This window comes from Hyaena hyaena, unplaced genomic scaffold (genome assembly GCF_003009895.1).
Source record: "Hyaena hyaena isolate Hyena2069 unplaced genomic scaffold, ASM300989v1 scaffold_1050, whole genome shotgun sequence".
In the NCBI taxonomy this organism is placed as follows: Eukaryota; Metazoa; Chordata; class Mammalia; order Carnivora; family Hyaenidae; genus Hyaena; species Hyaena hyaena.
Window position 1 is genome coordinate 360,817 of NW_024081685.1, and position 17,208 is coordinate 378,024.

The 17,208-nt window shown below is 37.1% G+C and overlaps 1 non-coding gene across 1 annotated transcript; it reads right to left on the bottom strand.

Moving 5' to 3' along the window:
* Nucleotides 1–4,451: 4,451 nt before the first annotated feature.
* LOC120223843 lies at nucleotides 4,452–4,556 on the bottom strand. The gene has a single exon (XR_005526384.1). It is a non-coding gene; the product is annotated as a U6 spliceosomal RNA (small nuclear RNA).
* Nucleotides 4,557–17,208: the final 12,652 nt, after the last annotated feature.

Sequence of the window (17,208 nt, forward strand, 5' to 3'; positions counted from 1 at the left end):
CTTGTGTGTTTTTAAAACCTGGAGAAAACAAGTCAGAAGGGAAACTTAATGTCTTTGAGTGGAAACACAGGATGTTATTGAGTTTTTCTGTCTCTGCTGAAGACAGAACAAGAATAGTTTATGCTATAGCATGCAGGGTTTTGGTTGACTACGAAGGAAGAATTTCCCAATAGAATATTAAATATCGGGATGGCATGAATTGATTTTAACACCTTTCTATCCTTTAAGTGGGAACTCCTAGACTGTATTGAGCCAAACTCTTTCACTTACTAGTCAAGAAAACTTGGAAAAGTTATATCATTTCATTGAGGGTCTATTTTCTTACTCATAAAATGGGCCTAATTTGTACCTCATACTGTTACAGGAGATTGAATCTAAAGGAGGTAGCACAGTGGCTGACACATTATAAGCATTCCAAAAATAGCATTAATAATAAAAATGATAGCAAATAGCTATTAGTTATTTGATACATACCAGACACTGTTCTTAGCACTTTATGGGGTATTTTATTTTGGTTTCAGAGTAATCATGTAAGGTAGGTGCTTTTATTTCTGTTTCACAGGTGAGAAAACTGAGGCACAGAGACATGAAGTAACTTGCCCCAAATGCCCAATAGAGCTAGGAAGTGATGAAGCTCCAATACGAGCTCAGGAAGTCTGTCTCCAGAGCCTGTGTTTCTAGTCACTATATTAGCAACCTCTGCATGTTTATAAACATTGAACTTTTAAAATAAGAAATTGGCACACTCTTAAAAAATTCATAGTCTAGTCGTCCTAGCTTTCCATTATCCTTCAATTATTTTCCCTTCCATGTTTCAAATGTTTTTATTTACTAAAATACTATAATGATAAGTAATAACTCATTTTTTATTGTTATTCATCAAAGATATATGTTACAGAGCTCCTGATCATTATGAGGCAACAGAATTATCTGAATTGACATAATCCTTGTCAAAGGCAAAGCAACTTGATAATTTTGATTGGTTCGTGAAGCTTTTTCATTGCACAGTTTACATAAGTCTTCCTAAGATACCTATAATAACTAATTGGCTCTCTTCCTTCAAATATTAAGTTCACAGAAGTTAATATTCTATGTATTATGAGGCATATCTGTTGCTGATACATGAATCCCCTCTACTGAAACGCCATTTTAAGTATCTAGGTTCCCCCCCACCAATGATTCCTGCATGTGGTTATATGTGTTCTATGGGCAGACAGATGTACTACATTAGCAATTTTCAAACAGTGTGGTCAAGATAAGTCTATTTAGGGTCCAGAATGTACTTCCAAAATATACATTCAATTATCAAATGTTGCAAGTGTTTGTTTTAATGTAGGAGCCAAAATATTGAATTGTTGGATGTAGTTAAGTATTAAAAGATTATCTGACATTGGCAGCTAAGAGATAGACTGAAGAGATGAGGACCTGGAGTTAGACTGTCCAGTGTGTGTGTGTGTGTGTGTGTGCATATGTGTGCATGTGTGTGTACACGCATGTGCACAAAGGACGATTACAGAGAGAAATAAGCAATGGTGTGCTACTAAACCACTTTTTAGGGGGATATAAGACCCTAATTGGTAACATTTGCCAATTTCCATGTTTTCAATACTCCTATCACGGACAGTTTCGAGCTATCAACAGTTCAACAACTTTATATATTTGTTTTTATTTTTAATATATTTTAAATTTAACAGTCAGCTTTCTCAAGTCAGTATGAGCCTGTTCCAGCAAATTTGTTTATCACCATTCTCAGGGGTAGAGCCTGAAGATGCTATTATTGAGAATGGGCATCTGACAGCTCAGGTGAAGGAGAAAGTGAAGAAAACATATTTTCTAAGATAAAGTCTATGACTGAAGAATTACAGCCATAAAAGATTCTGAGCCAAGGAGGCCACAATGGGGAGAAATTTTGGAAGGTAGCAATATGGTTAGCAAACAGAAAATGAAGGCCTTGGATGCAGGGGCATATCCCAGACATGACAACCAATTAGACAAGGAGGAGGAGAAAAAGATGCTGTTGTTCAAACAAGGCAAGGACCTGCTTGCTTCAGAACAGATGTGTTCCTGTCCAATATGATGATTGTCATCACCCTTCTCCGCATTTGCCTCTTGTGTAAGATGCTCATCTTCCTGTCCCTGAGGGAACTTCAGGCATCTTTGGCAATACTGGAAAGTACCATTCACCAGGAATTCATAGACAAGAAGTCCAAGCCTGGTGTCAATATCATGGAAGCCCGATTAGGACTATTCAAGTAATTTAAACAAGTATATTGACATTGATAGCAATAGAAATTCTAGAAACAGACAAAATTTGGAGACCCAGATGGGTAAACAGCAGGCAGTCAGATTTATAGGAGTCTATCAGCAGATATTAGGCTCAGAGAGAGAGATTAGGACACTGATCCAGGGAAAGAGGGGGATATAATCTGAATGGCAAAAGTTCCTAAGCTGAGCAATTGTGTCAGAGACTTCTGATTATCTATCCAAACCATTCTTTCCCTCTTACTTAGAACCTTTGTTTTATTTGATTTGCACAACAAGGTTTGGCCATGTAGTTAATTTCTAGCCAATGAAAAAATAAGCAGCAGTTGCTAGGTAGTACTTTCTGGAAAGTTCTGTAAGAAGAGAACAAAGAGCTGCCACGTGCCTCCCCTATCCTGTCTATATGCCCCCTCCCTGTTACCTCTTTCTCCTGCTTTTTCCTTGAAAGACAGCTATGATGGATAGTGCTTCAACAGACGATTTGGGCCATGAAGGACCTTGAAAATTGAAGCAGTGCTAAGGATGTTGTTATAGAAGGAAAGATAGAATCTTGATCCCTGACCACTGAAGAACCATCATAACATTCCTGGACTATCTACTTCTGAGTGTTTTTTATGTTAGAGAAAAATAAACTTTTATCTTGTTTAAGGCACTGTTGTTCACTACTTTGGTACCAAATTAAATTCTTATCTGATATAGCCAGCCAATAAACCAGGTACTAAGGAATAGGAAGGAAGCAGAGATTGGGGATTTTGTTTCAAGAATTCTAGTATAAGGTGGAGAAGAAGGAAGAAGCATAGTTACTAGGACAAGGACGTAAGAGCCAAACTAGCAATACTACTTAAAGCCTACTTCTCTATAAGAGCTACTTAAACTCAAATTCTAATGTCACCCACCCAACATTGCCTTTTACCAATAAGCCAAAAGCAGGATAGCAGATGGTCTAGAAAGAACAGTCAAGTGCCTGGTGGCTGTGAACAGAGAGGGGCCACCTCGGGGAAGGGGACCAGGTAGATCATTATTCTAAAGAGTGAACTGCATTGGGAGTGAAGATTTCAGAGATATATAGAAGATTTCAAGGCATACAAAGGTTTCATGAGACACCGTAGTTCCCATCTAGAAGATCAACTACATTTGACTTCTCACAGTCTGGTGATCAAACTCTCTTGGCTACCCCTAGTCTGACACTACAATCTCCACTCACCAGCATATTAGGACCAATTGTCAAGATGCCTGAAGATGGTAAGGAAAGGAGAAAGTGGAGATCTGGCTTGCAGGAGAGAGATGGAACTAGAAAGAAATACGGGATTTAAGTGAAGGGCTTGAGTGAAGGAAAAAAGGAATAATGAAGTGGTGCCTGCCATGAATTCTAATCAAAATTAGGAGAGTATATGTGTTTATCTGGGGAAATGAAAGAGCAGAGCTGTAAAAACCAGAAGTTTAGACACCAACATTATCTTTTCAGTGCTCCAGTGTGCTATAGTATCTTATCTGACAAGGGATGATCCAGATGTCTAAAACTGCTTCTTTTCTGCCTCATTTACAATAACCAAAGTGCAATGCAAGAATATTAGTGTGCTAATGTCTCGCTTCCTCTCTGCAATGATATCCAAAATGCTGTCACCAAGAGACCTCCTATTTACCAAATTCAGTTGACATTGTTCATCCCTTATCTATGGCCTCCTCTGACATCGCCTTCTTTTGGAGAAGGCTTGGCTCCTCTGTGCCATCACTTGGAGTTCTCATCCAAGCTCTCAGATCACTTCCTATCCATCTCACAGAGTGCATCTTCCCTCTCCTGCCTCTGATGGTTGGTGCCCCCAGTGTTCTGGGCTCAGTCTTTTCACTCTTCAGTTTATAATCTATTTCTAAACTCCTCTCTCATGCAAGGTATTTCATTAGCTCTGTGTATCCCAACTCCAGTATCTATATTTTCAGCTCATGCCTTGTACTTTGGCTCTAGACTTCTAGATCTTAAATCTCTATCATATGTCATACAAATATCTCCGACCCCACAAGTTCAAAATGAGGACTTGCCAACAACCTTGAAAGCCTTTGGAGTACATGGCTACGTCTCATACATTTTCTTACAGTTTCAGGGCATGCAAGCATTCAGTAAATATTGTCAAATGACAACATGGCTGGATATTTTCAGCAAACACATTTAAATGTCATTTATGTATATATTTATAAATATGGAATGCTTCACGAATTTGCTTCCATCCTTGTGTAGGGGCCATGCTGGTCTTCTCTGTATCTTTCCAGTTTTAGTATATATGCAGTGAAGCAAGCACTAAATATTTATTTATTTAACATTTTACTGAAATGTAATTGACATGCAAAAAATTGCACACATTTAAATTGTACAATTTGATGTTTTGATATAATGTACACTTGTTGAATGTTCATTGCAATCAAGACGGGAAGCATAGTCATACCCCCAGAAATTCCATATTTGTGCCCCTTTATGATCCATTCTTCATGTTTTCCCTACCTCCCACCCCCTACTGCCAGGCAACCACTGACCCAATTTTTGTCACTATAATCTAGTTCCCATTTTCTATAATTTTACATAAGTGAACTCATGTATTATGTACTCTCTTTTGGGGACTGGCTCCTTTTATTCATCATAATTATTTTAATTACTCATATTCCTTCATGTATCAATAGTGCATTCATTTTTATTGCTGAATAGTATTTTATTATATCTGTATACCACAATTTCTTTATTCATTCATCTATTGATGGACCTTTCTTTGTGTTGTTCCCAGTTTTTAGCAATTACAAATAAAGTTGCTGTGATCATTTGTGGAAAAGTCTTTGTGTGAACATATGCTTTCCTTTCTCTTGAATAAACAAATAAGAACAGAATGACTAGATTATATGATAGGTATATATTTAACTTTATAAGAAACTGCGAAACTTTCCCCAAAGTTTTATACTATTTTACATTCCCACCAGGGGTCTGTTCTAATTCCTCCACATCCTCAACAACACTTGATGTGGTCAATAGTTTTAATTTTAGCCATCCTAACAGATGCAAAGTGGTGTCTCACTGTGGTTTTAATTTGCATTTTCCTATTGACTAATACTGTTGAACATCTTTTCATGTGCTTAGCTACCATTCCTGTATTTTCTTTGGTGAAGTGTCTATTAATTTTCTCTGCCCATTCTTAAAATGTGTTATTTTGAGAGTTATTTTTATAGTTGACCCTTGAGGAACACTGGGGTTAAGGGCAATGACTTCCCCACATAGTTGAAAATCTGCTTACAACTTTTGACTCCTCCCAAACTTAACTACTAATAGCCTACTGTTAACTGGAAGCCTTACTGATAACATAAACAGTCAATTAACACATATTTTGTATAAGTATAATATAAGCTAGAGAAAAGAAAATATTATTAAGACAATTTTAAGGAAGGGAAAATACATTAGGGTATGATATTGTATTTATTGAAAAAAATCAATGTTCAAACTCATGTTATCCAAGGATCAACTGTATATACTGAATACAAGTTCTTTATCAGATATATATGATCTGCAAATATTTTTTCCCAGTCTATGGCTTGTCTGTTCACTTTTTAAACTGTCTTTTGAAGAGCAGAAGTTTTTAATTTTGGAGAGGTTTAAATTATTCTTTTATAGGTTGTGCTTTTGATATCATTTCCAAAAAATCTTTGCTTAACTAAAGGTCACAAATATTTTCTCCTCTGTTTTCTTCCAGAAATTTTATAATTTTAGCCTTTAGGTCTATGACCCATTTTGAGTTAATTTTCATATATAGTGGAACATATGGATTAAAGTTCATTGTTTTGGGCGCCTGGGTGCCTCAGTCGGTTGGGGTCCGGCTTCGGCTCAGGTCATGATCTCGCAGTTCGTGGGTTCGAGCCCCGCGTTGGGCTCTGTGCTGACAGCTCCTCAGAGCCTGGAGCCTGTTTCAGATTCTGTATCTCCCTCTCTCTCTGACCCTCCCCTGCTCACACCGTCTCTCTCTCTCTCTCTCTCTCTATCTCTCTCTCTGTGTCTCTCTCTCAGAAATAAACATTAAAAATTTAAAAAAAATAAAGTTCGTTGTGATGCAAGATGGTATTTAATTTGTTGAAACACATATAAATTTAAACAAATTATAAGAGTCTTTTCATGTGAATCAGTGGAAAACTTTACTTTAAAATTCTATGATCAAGGATAATATACTAACAGCCCAAACTAACTGCTTGCCTAATTTTTAAAAACATGTTCTTTATTCTATTTTCAAGATGTCTTATTAACTTCTTTATTTGTATAGTACAGGAATAAATCAACATTGTTTGTATCTTGTGTTCCATTGACCTATTACCAAGTGTGAGTTCTATAAGCCTGCTTTGATCTAGATAGCTCATGGGCCTTGCAGGTAGGAGAGGAATAATAGGAAACAGGGTCAGTATGAAATAGGGATGAATATATCTAGTTGGTACCTCATTAAAATGCTCAAAACCCTTAACTGCCATATTAGAGAACCTCCAGGCTTATCGCATGAAGCATCTTTTCTGTGTGGATTTTGACCTTGCAAGAACGGAATACCTTTAATAGTGTGTGTATCTGTATATTAGTAGGAGGCGGGAAGAAGATGGCTCATTACGGATCTTACTTCAGTTTAGTAGGACGAGTTCTGGGATAGATCCATCTTCCTCCTTTGGAGTGGCTCACCAGAGCTTAATAAAAATGTCTGAAATGTTTGACATGGTCTATGAAATCCTAAAGCCAAATACCAGGGCTCAATAAGCCACTGGAAGAGGTATATCTTTGGGTAGCCATTTAGGCTAGGTAGTGGATATATGTGGATATGTGTATTGCTTTCAAGCATACATTTAACACTTGCCTCATTCTTCATAGCCCCTGTATCTTCAATAAGTCAGATCATTTTATAAAAGCTGATCCCACCCCTAACTTCAGGTGTACAGTATTAATCTATTAGCTCTATTAATGTCCCTAGCCCTTGCAGTTGGCTCATTGGATGGGAATGTGACATGAGTTGACTCAATGAGAGTGAATCTCAAGACTTGTGCAGAAACTGTCAGAAGTTTCTTCTCTACCCCTCCAAGCACTTGATAATAAAATGGTAAGGGCTGACAGGATAGGTTCTGTCTGAAACCTAGAAATGAAGCCAACACTGTAGATGGCAGAAGGAATAGACAATGAGAAAAGTCCTTGGTGATATAAGGAGCTACATGAAACTTCACTTGACTACTTCAAGACTGCTCAATTGTGTGAGGCAATAAGTTTCCTTTTTCTTTGATGCCTGTCACTGAATGGGAGGTAAGATAAAATTGGGTATATTAAGTTTGCAAGGAACTGAGATCTGTTAGGGCTTTTTCAGGTTTATTGGGATAGGCACAAAGCCTTAGCAAGCCTCTTGAAAAATTGAAAATTGGTTCAAGAAGCAATTGAGATTTAGCGAATCTGTTTTTTTTAATCTTCTCAGAAGTTAGAATCTAACCCTATTCAAGTGCTCTATTATACTAATGATTTAGCTGCTTTCTGCTCCAAATACTACCAGTTACTTGACTCTGTCTCATATTCAAATTTTGGTTCAGTCAGCCAGTTAGAATATCAAAATCTCTGTCAAACATCACTGGCAAATGTACAGATACTTGGCTGGTCCACTCAAGATAGAGTGTTAAAGAGCATGGTGATGAAGGATAAGGGAATCTTCCACAGTAAGCTGTACATATGGAAGTTACACTGAGCTTTCTCAGAAAGGAGTCTGTCAGGCACCATGAATGTGCTGTCCAAGACTACACTTTCTGGAATCCGTAAACTTACGATGGGTAGTGTGAGAGCTGAGGGAGCTGGGAAGCTGAGAGTTGGCAGAGATCTGACCATGTGTCTATGAGGACTTCTGGAATGGTCATGTTGGCAAGTCCTGTGCAATCGTATAATAAAAATGTTAAAATGTGATTTTGACAAAAATCACATGGGAATGTAAGTGCCAAGGTGATGGGGATGGGCTCCCTGCGGTGTCTCCTATGGCCCTATCAACCAGCTTCCTTCCCCTTGGTTTCTGGTTAGATTCAGTCAAGAGGGAGCCCTGGTGATAGATGGGAGAGTTGGAGGAGAGTCATGGTTTATTCCCCCTGGCTCTTATCCTATGGTATTGCCCCAAGCTGGCTGTGTTTATTGACTAAAGGTCACTCATCCTGCATTCTGGAGATCACAGCTCCTTGAAAGGTGACTTTTCCCACACGATTCTCCCCTGCCGTGTTCTAGTAACCTCGTCTTGCCCTCTGCTATTACCAGCTGTGGTCTGGCACAATCTCTTTTGGTTTCCCTATACCCTGATCACTTCCTTATAAATCGTCCCCTTCTAAATAAAACTCAGTTTTCAACTACTTTGTAGCTTGTCTATTCTTTCTTATTAACAGAGACTTTGGCTAGCAGAAGTTTTTGTTTTTGGTGAAGTCTAATTTATCATTTTTCAGAATCCATGATTGCTTTTGTATCTTGTCTAAAAAATATGTTGCCTATCCCCAAGTCATGTAATTATTTTCCTAGGTTCTCTTCTAAAGTACTATGATATTTATTTTTATTATGGATTTGGCTGATCCATGACATATTAATAGTTGTGTACAGTGTGAGCTAAGGCTCCATTTTTTTCTCTCATATGGATAATCCAGTTATTCCAATGCCATTTGTTGAAAGACTACTATCACCATTGAATTGTTTTCATTAATGTGGTTGGATTTATGTCTATCATTTTGTATTCGTTTTCTGTTTGTTCCTGCTGTTGATTTGTTCCTCTGTTTATCCTTTTATGCCTTCTTCTGGATCAACTGAATATAGTTTAGAATTTCTGTTTAATCTATATATTGGCTGTTTAGTTATACCTCTTTCCATTATGTGTTTCAACTAATTCCTCTAGGAATTATAATATCTACCCTTAATGTTTTTTATGGCCTTCTTAGAATTATTCTTTATAATTTTATATAAAATTATCCAGCTCTTTACCATTTCCAATGTTTTTATTCCTTCCTGAAGATTCATATTTCCATATAGTATCATTTCCTACAGCCTGAAGAATGTTCTTTGTAATTCTTGTTGTACAGGACTTCTGATGATGAATCCTTTTAGTTTCTTTTTCTTAAATCTGAAAATGTTTCTATTTCATCATCATTCTTAAAGGATATTTTCGCTGGATTTAATCTTTTTTCTTTCAGCACCTTAAATATGTCACTGCACTGATTTCTAGCCTCTGTTGTTTCAGATATGAAGTTAACAATAACCAAGAAGAAATGCATTTTTCCATACTGCTTTCAAGACTTCTTTATTTTTGTTTTTTAGCACTTTGATTATCATGCACTAGGTAAGAGATTTTTCATATTGATTTTTCTAGGGGTTTCCTGAGCTTCTTCAAACTGTCAATTTATGACTTTTACCAAATTTGGAAAAATTTTTGACCATGATTTCTTTGATTGTTCTTTTCTGCTTCATTCTCTCTCTTTACCATTCTCCTGGGACTCTAATTATAACTTGTTAGATGTTTTGATATGTTTTGATATTGCTTTCAGGTCTCTGAGTTTCTGTCCATTAATCTCTCCTTTCCTTTCTTTTCTTTTTCTTTTTCCTTTCTTTCCTTCTTTTCTTCCTTCCTTCTTCCCTTCCTTCCTTCTTTCCTTCCTTCCTTCTTTCTTTCCTTCCTTCCTTCCTTCTTCCCCTCCTTCCTTCTTTCATTCCTTCCTTGTCTGTTCTTTAGAGTGACTAATTCTATTGAGTTCACAGATTCTTTCCTCTGTCATCTCCATTCTGCTCCATCCAGTAAATGTTTTATTTCAAGTATTTTACTTTCCAGTTTTAAAATTTCTATAGTTTGATTTGTTTATAGTTTCAATTTTTCTTCTAAGATTTTCTATCTTGCATATATTTTGAGCATATTTTCTTCTACCTTATTGACCATCCTTTAATAGCTGCTTTAATACTCTTGTCTCAGGGCGCCTGGGTGACTCAGTGGATTAAGCATCTGACTGACTTAAGATCAAGTCATGATCTCAGGGTCATGAGATTGAGCCTGGTGAAGGACTCTGTACTGGGTGTAGAGACTGCTTAAAATTCTCTCTCTCCTTCTCCTTCTGCCCCTCTCACTGCTCATGTGCACTCTCTCCCTCTCTCTAAAAAAAAATGCTCCTGTCTCCCAATTTTAATATCTGAATAATTTTGGGTTTGGTCTGCATTGATTGTTGTTTCTCTTGAGTCTGGGTCACAATTTCCTAGTTTTTATTTGTTGGGTATTTCGGACTGTATCTTAGGCAATATTATTATTATCATTAGGTGGAGCCTGGATTGTATTAAATTTCTCTGAAGAAATTTTTTGTTTTGTATCAATTTTGGTTGCTTTATCAAGCAATTGACTTGCTTAGGCTCATACTTCAAACTCTGTTTCTTAGGTGGGTGTTCAAATCTCAGTTCAGTTCTCTTATCATTATCTAGACTTGAGGGGTCCAGCAGAGATTTGTAGGGAGTTATTTGGAGCTCCATCTATCTAAATGCTTTCTGGGATAATTCTCTCTCTTGCAGCTGTATTTCCTCACATGATGTTTTCTGGTTCTTCAAGGCAGAATAACTGGTTTCCTTTCAGAGTTCTAGCTTCTCTGCATGATGCCAACTGCAGCTTATCCCTGAGCTAAAAGCCACAAAAATGGGAAATTCACCTTAGTTCATCCTTTTCTTCCAAACCTCTACTTCTTTCCAAACTCCATCTTCTTTCTTTCACTTTCTAAGACTTGAGATTATTTATTCCGTTATTGTATTTTTCCTGGACTTTGTAGTTATCATCTGTGGTCTGATAGGAGTTTGTTCAGTTATTTCTAGAAGCTGAACCACTTAATTCTGTGAATGCTTGGAGTGTGTTCTCTCCCAGTACTGGCAGTTTCTGGATTCATGCTACAATAACTGGGTCACCACGAAATTCACCTACCTGATAATGTTTTGCATATTCTATCTTGATCTTCTTCATTGTTTTCTCTTAAAAGCTGTTCAAGTTTTCTGTTATCATTTAGTAGAGACATTTCATTCTCCGAGGGTACTTCCCAGTTTGTATTGTTATGGATATCCTATTTATGGCTTTAGAGAATGCTATTCAATACTTCTTACATCTGAATTCTCTCAAAGGATGCCATTCCACGTTGCTCCCTGAAATCTTGAGACTTCTCTTTTACATTTCTTTTGAGCATTATTCACCTTTCAAGGGCTAGCAATGACTAAAACAAACCACCCTGTTTTATCCTCCCATATTTGTAAGTGGTTAGACTCAGACTCAGGTAGTTCTTCCTTTCTATACTGTGTAGATTAAATACGTGTAAATTTTTTCCCCTTCATATCTTTCTGGCCTGATTACTAAGATCACATTTCTTCCAAGAAAATTTCTTTCTTCTTCCAGCTTAATCAGCCAGTATTTCTTTATTTTTCTTCTCTCCTGCTACTCCTATTTTGTAAATAAGCCAAAAGCATATTTAATATCTTTTATTTTCATAAAAGAAATACACGTGCATGTATCAAATAATCAAATAATACTACAAAGTTTTAACAAACACCAGCTGTTCCCTGTCTACCTGTTTCCCCAGCTCTCTACCAGATCTCCTCTCCAGAGACAATACTTTCAGCACTTTACCTGTTTCTTCTGTCATTGCTTTCAGTATTTTTAAATAATATGCTTAGACTGTTACAGACTGTTATTTATTGATTCTTTCACACCATAGTTTCACAACTACTGTTGTAGCCTGGATGCACCCAGAGCCAACCCTGAATCAAGGACTTGAATAAAACAGTTTGCTTAGGAGGTAGTCCTTAGAAGTGCAAGTAGGACTATGGGTAAATGAGACTGGGAAGGGAAGAAAGCCTCATAAAGAGTGTGGTTTCAAGCATATTCCCACTGTGGACAACTACAGTGTCCTGCAGTCCTACAGGTGAAGTCTGGGAGGTAGTGTAGAATGTGCCTTGGATTATCCCTGAGAAGTAAGGGACAACCATCTCCTGTCAGTCAGTGGTTGAGGGTGCTCTCAGGATCCACACTCTGTCTGCCACTCTCAGCTGCTCTGTGTACCGGTCAAGTAGATTCTATTGCCCTGAAAAATCCATTAGACAGAGAGCTGCAGGTGTTTCAGTTAGAAGCCATTGAGTACAGTGCCAAGATGCCAAGATGCCAAGATGATTTGGGTGGGGTTCCCATAGTATACTGATATTCGTCAGGATTCTCCAGAGAAACATAATCAATAGGATTGGCGTTAAGAGCATCACCAGAGAATTTGTTAAAATGCAAATCCTCGGGTCCCATCCAGATGTACTGAATCAGAATTCTTGGGGTTTGGGTCTGAGATTCTGTGTTTTAACAAGTTGCCTATGCTTATGTGGGTTAAAGTTTGGGAAGCACTGACCTATAATTTACACAGTCTCTTGATTGTCTAAGCTAACAGGAGTTAAATGTAGGCGAAAAAGAACAAAGGTAAGTAAGTATGTACATCTGACGCCCCTAATTAAACCTCTTGGAAAATGGGGCCAAACAGGGAGTTCAAAATCAATTAGGGACTATTCTTATTTTGGCCTGCTTCTAGCATCCGTGTCATCCATAATAAAGGAATGGTGATAATGTTGGAGAACTTCCTGAGCTGTTGTGCAAATTAAACCAGAAGGTAAATGTGATGGTTCTTTGCTCCCAAATGTCAGTAACTGTTTCTAATAACATGACTCTTTTAAGTCACTTGAGTCCTATTTATTAAATTTCCACTTTAGTGAACTGCAGTGGTATGTGGCAATTCCCCCCAAATGCTAACTTTCAATCAGTAAAAATTCCACTGTCGTTGCTATTGTAGGTTTTAATATTTGAAAATATTTATTAGTCTATTATCCATGTTTTTCTATTTATATAGTTAAAGAATGTGCTCTTACATTATACCTTCTACAAATTGCTCCTAGAAGGGGCAGGATTTTATTTTGTTCTTTCTCTATAAGGATGGAATTTTTGTAATCTTTTCTCTTGGTGACTATTCATTGCCAATCAGGATAAAAGAGCTTTTGCCCTTCCAATAATTTCTATTTTATGATAACATGCTTGGACAATTTCAGTACACTTTAGAGGTACAAATGGGTCTATTTAAGTGCTATTATTTTTTTAATTGCTATTTTTTGCTGCAGACTCATTAACAATTCAAAACTTGAATTAAAAGTAACCTAAAAATGTCTTACTTTATGTCAATGAAGTCTATTAGATACAAATGAAATCCATTTTTGCAACACTCAATGAAGAACATATCATACCTAATGAAAATCTGTTCTCAGACTTACTAGAAAATAAACTGAGTAAAGGGGGACTAGATAAAATGTAATTTTAATATTACATGAACATGACAGAATAGGAGAAATAGAAGGGTCAAAATGCTGAACCTGTTTTTAATAATCAAGGTTATCGTGGAAGATTTCACTTTAATTATACATCAGAGAGGATGTTTTTAGAGAGCTCAAGTAAATATTCATTATTCAGCTTGAACTTAAGTAGGCATTGAATAAAATCTTCATAAATTCAGTAAAGTCATCAGACTTCTGCTAAGCCCTAGAAGTTCATTTATACTTTTTTTTTACTATGAGCTTTTTGTCTATAATTAAATTAGAGTATATATATTTATGTGTATATATATATATATATATGAAAATATCTGGCATATGAATTAGCATATAAACACATAATCAATGTTAGTGTCCTCTCTTTCCCTGTGATAGCATACACTTAAAGAGACAACAAAATTTCTGGTCAGATATTTATCAAGGTTTCTCTAACCATTTTTAAAAAATGGCTTTCTCTGGCCGTTTTTAACATAGCAAGTAAATATACTTAGAAAATTAAATTAAAGCTCTAGAAAAAATTAGAGCTATAGGAAGACTTTTAAGTATGAGTAAGGGCTTAAAATATTACATAGTCACACTTATTAATAGTAAACATTTTAACTTGAATGTAGTTGTGTGTATGTTGTTGATGCTTACATTTTTAAGTACTATTTTCGGGCATTACAAATTCACACATAGAATCCAATTCAGAGGGAAGCTGGGAACCTCACATGACAGATGATCAAGTCAAAAGGAATTCATATTTAAAATCAAAGTAAAAGAACTTCTTTAACTATTTTTAGGTCATTGGCAGGAACTCTCAACCAAAAGAATATTATTGAAATGACTAATTTTGCATTCCTAGGATTATGAACACTTTGCTTCTTACAATTAAAATTTTTAGGCCCGTACAAAAGACACAATTGTATAAAATCAAGTTAAAAATCAAAGTTATTAATATGCACAACAGCTGTTACATATTAATGTCATTGGATTTTTGGGCGTGTTTGTGTATGAACATGTTTATGACACAGATGGACCATAGAATGTTGAACTTTTCTAAGTTTGGAAATGCAGGGGCAATTTTATCCCATTCCAAATTGAAATTAGGGCTCTCAAAGATTCCAGACTTGAATACAGGAAATGAAAGTCCCTGAAATGCCCAAAGAATAGGTCCCAGATGGAGACCAGGGTTACCCAGTGTTTGGGCAAGGCAGTGCAGAAGATTGTATCCAAGTCAATGACAAAATGAAAGTAACCGAACCATTCAGTCCATGCTGTGGCTCATTATGCAGCCAAAGGCACCAGTAGTGTCTCCTCTCTGTTTGATTAGAGGTTGAAGTCTTCAATAGGGCCATACGGGACTTTAGATCAATCTAGTTTGATCTTTTTATTGAACACATGAGGCTCAGAAAGAACTAGGTCAAATCACAAAGGCAGTAAGTGGAAGAATAGGGTCTTGAACTTAGTTCTCTGAGTTCTCAGCCCAGTGTTATCCCCCTTATTTTCTAAGGCCTATCTTTATTATTACCAGCATCATAGATGTTGCCTGAAGGCTGAAGTAAACTTCCCTCTGCCTTTGGGGGCCCAAATAGGGAGGGAATGCAGTCCTTCCCAGATTTGCCTTGAAGGTCAAACTGGTACCAGTGGGAAGTTCTAAGAAATCCTTGGAATTAAGGAACATACATCTTCAAGGATAAGTATGGGTTACATGATGATGCACCTGGAAAAGCAGACTGGAGCTATATTGTGGGGCTCTCAACTGCTAGGACACTGAACTTGGAATTTATTTGACCTACCAATGGGCATCCTTCCTGGTGTCTGGCGGTGTAGGTATTCATGTCTATGTGTTATATGAATTAATAAGCTGTTGATGGTTTGTGAGTGGTTTCTGAGACATGTTCTTATCAGAGATGCACTTCAAATTGTATTAGACTTTCAGTGAGAAATTTTGAGGCTCAAGGAGGCAGGCCGTTGGGAGAATAGATCCAATCACAAAGATGAGAAAGAGATTACAGTGAGTTATAAAAATTTAACATATCATAGATAAAAACCATCACCAGCGTCCTAGAGTTTAGGGATTGCTCAAGCCTATGGAGTTAGTCACAAGATGGTTTCTAAAATTCTGGTCTCTGACATTTAGGCCCCATGAGAGACTTAATGAGCACTAGAATTAGATGATGATTTTTCATAAATTCTGATGTGGGGAGCAAGAATGGAAAGGAGCCAGCAGGTGGTCAGAAATGTTAGTTACTCAGCAAATGCTGAGAGAATCAGACCCCAGCTAGTTAGGAATGAGAAAATCCTTCTTAGATGTTATGTGTAACTATGTAAAATCACAAATTCATAAACAGATTCAAAATAAGAGGAAAGAAACGAAACCATCTGCCTAAATTTAGAAAGACACCTGTAGAGATGCCCAAGTTTAGATCTGGGAGAACTGGGCGAAGAATTTCATTACAACGTCTCATACACATGTATATAACCACAGCATAGGGCAGGTTTGGGCTGGTGATGATCTAGGCTCAACTGGGAAGCTATTCTATTCAGGAAAGTTTGATCTCTGGTGAGGGGAAGACTTAGGCTTTTCAGACTTCCAAACAAGCTGAGAAAGCAGGAATCAAATAGCATACAGTTCTTTTTTTTTTTTTTTTTAATTTTTTTAATGTTTATTTATTTTTGAGAGAGAGAGAGCAAGCACAAGCAGGGAAGGGACAGAGAGAAAGGGAGACAGAGGATCTAAAGCAGGCTCTTTACTAACAGCAGAGAGCCTGATGAGGGACTCAAACTCATGAACTGGGGGATCATGACCCAATTCAAAGTTGTATACTTAACCGACTGAGTCACCCAGGTACCCCTGCAGTTCTTTCCTCCCCTCATATGGTTCCGCACCCTTCCTCATCTTGGCAGGAGTTTCTGTGTCCCACACAGCTCAGCTAAAGCAACTCCTCATTACGATGAGTGTGTGATCCATGGCAAAAATTCATATTCAAAGCCCATAAATCCATGAATTGATTCTGGAGGTTTTCCTGTCACAATGCTGGGCAGTACATTCTCATGCATTGCAGTTTCTCCTATGACCCGTGATAACGGAGAATACAATTTGTATGAATATTTGAAGACCTCAGATAATCCCCAAACCTAATTTTAAGTTAAAAGCTTTTAAGTTTTTAACTTCTTGCCTCATGAAAACAGCTGTTTGTTCCGTCAGTTCTTCCTCTAGCCTTCTTTTGCAAATCCTGATGGAGGGGAAACCGGCACGCACAAACGTATGCCCTGTTTCTTATGTACTAAAAGTGTTGCTGAAAAGTTGTATGTAAATAGTTTGTTTTAAATGCACCTCAAGTGAGGAAACTTTCAGTTTAAAATTAACCTGAGGCAAAGGGAAGAGTCTTTTGATTTTGCATATTTGTGTCCTAATTTAGCTGCCTTATGGATTTGGTGTTTTACAAATTGTATTTGCCTACAGAAGACGATGTTAGTGGAAAGATGGACAAGAAATAGAAACGACTGAGCTCCTACTAAAGTGCCAGGTAATATGCTGGACATGGCACAGAGAACTCAGGGAAGATGCCTCTGCTTCTCTGGAAGTATCTTGT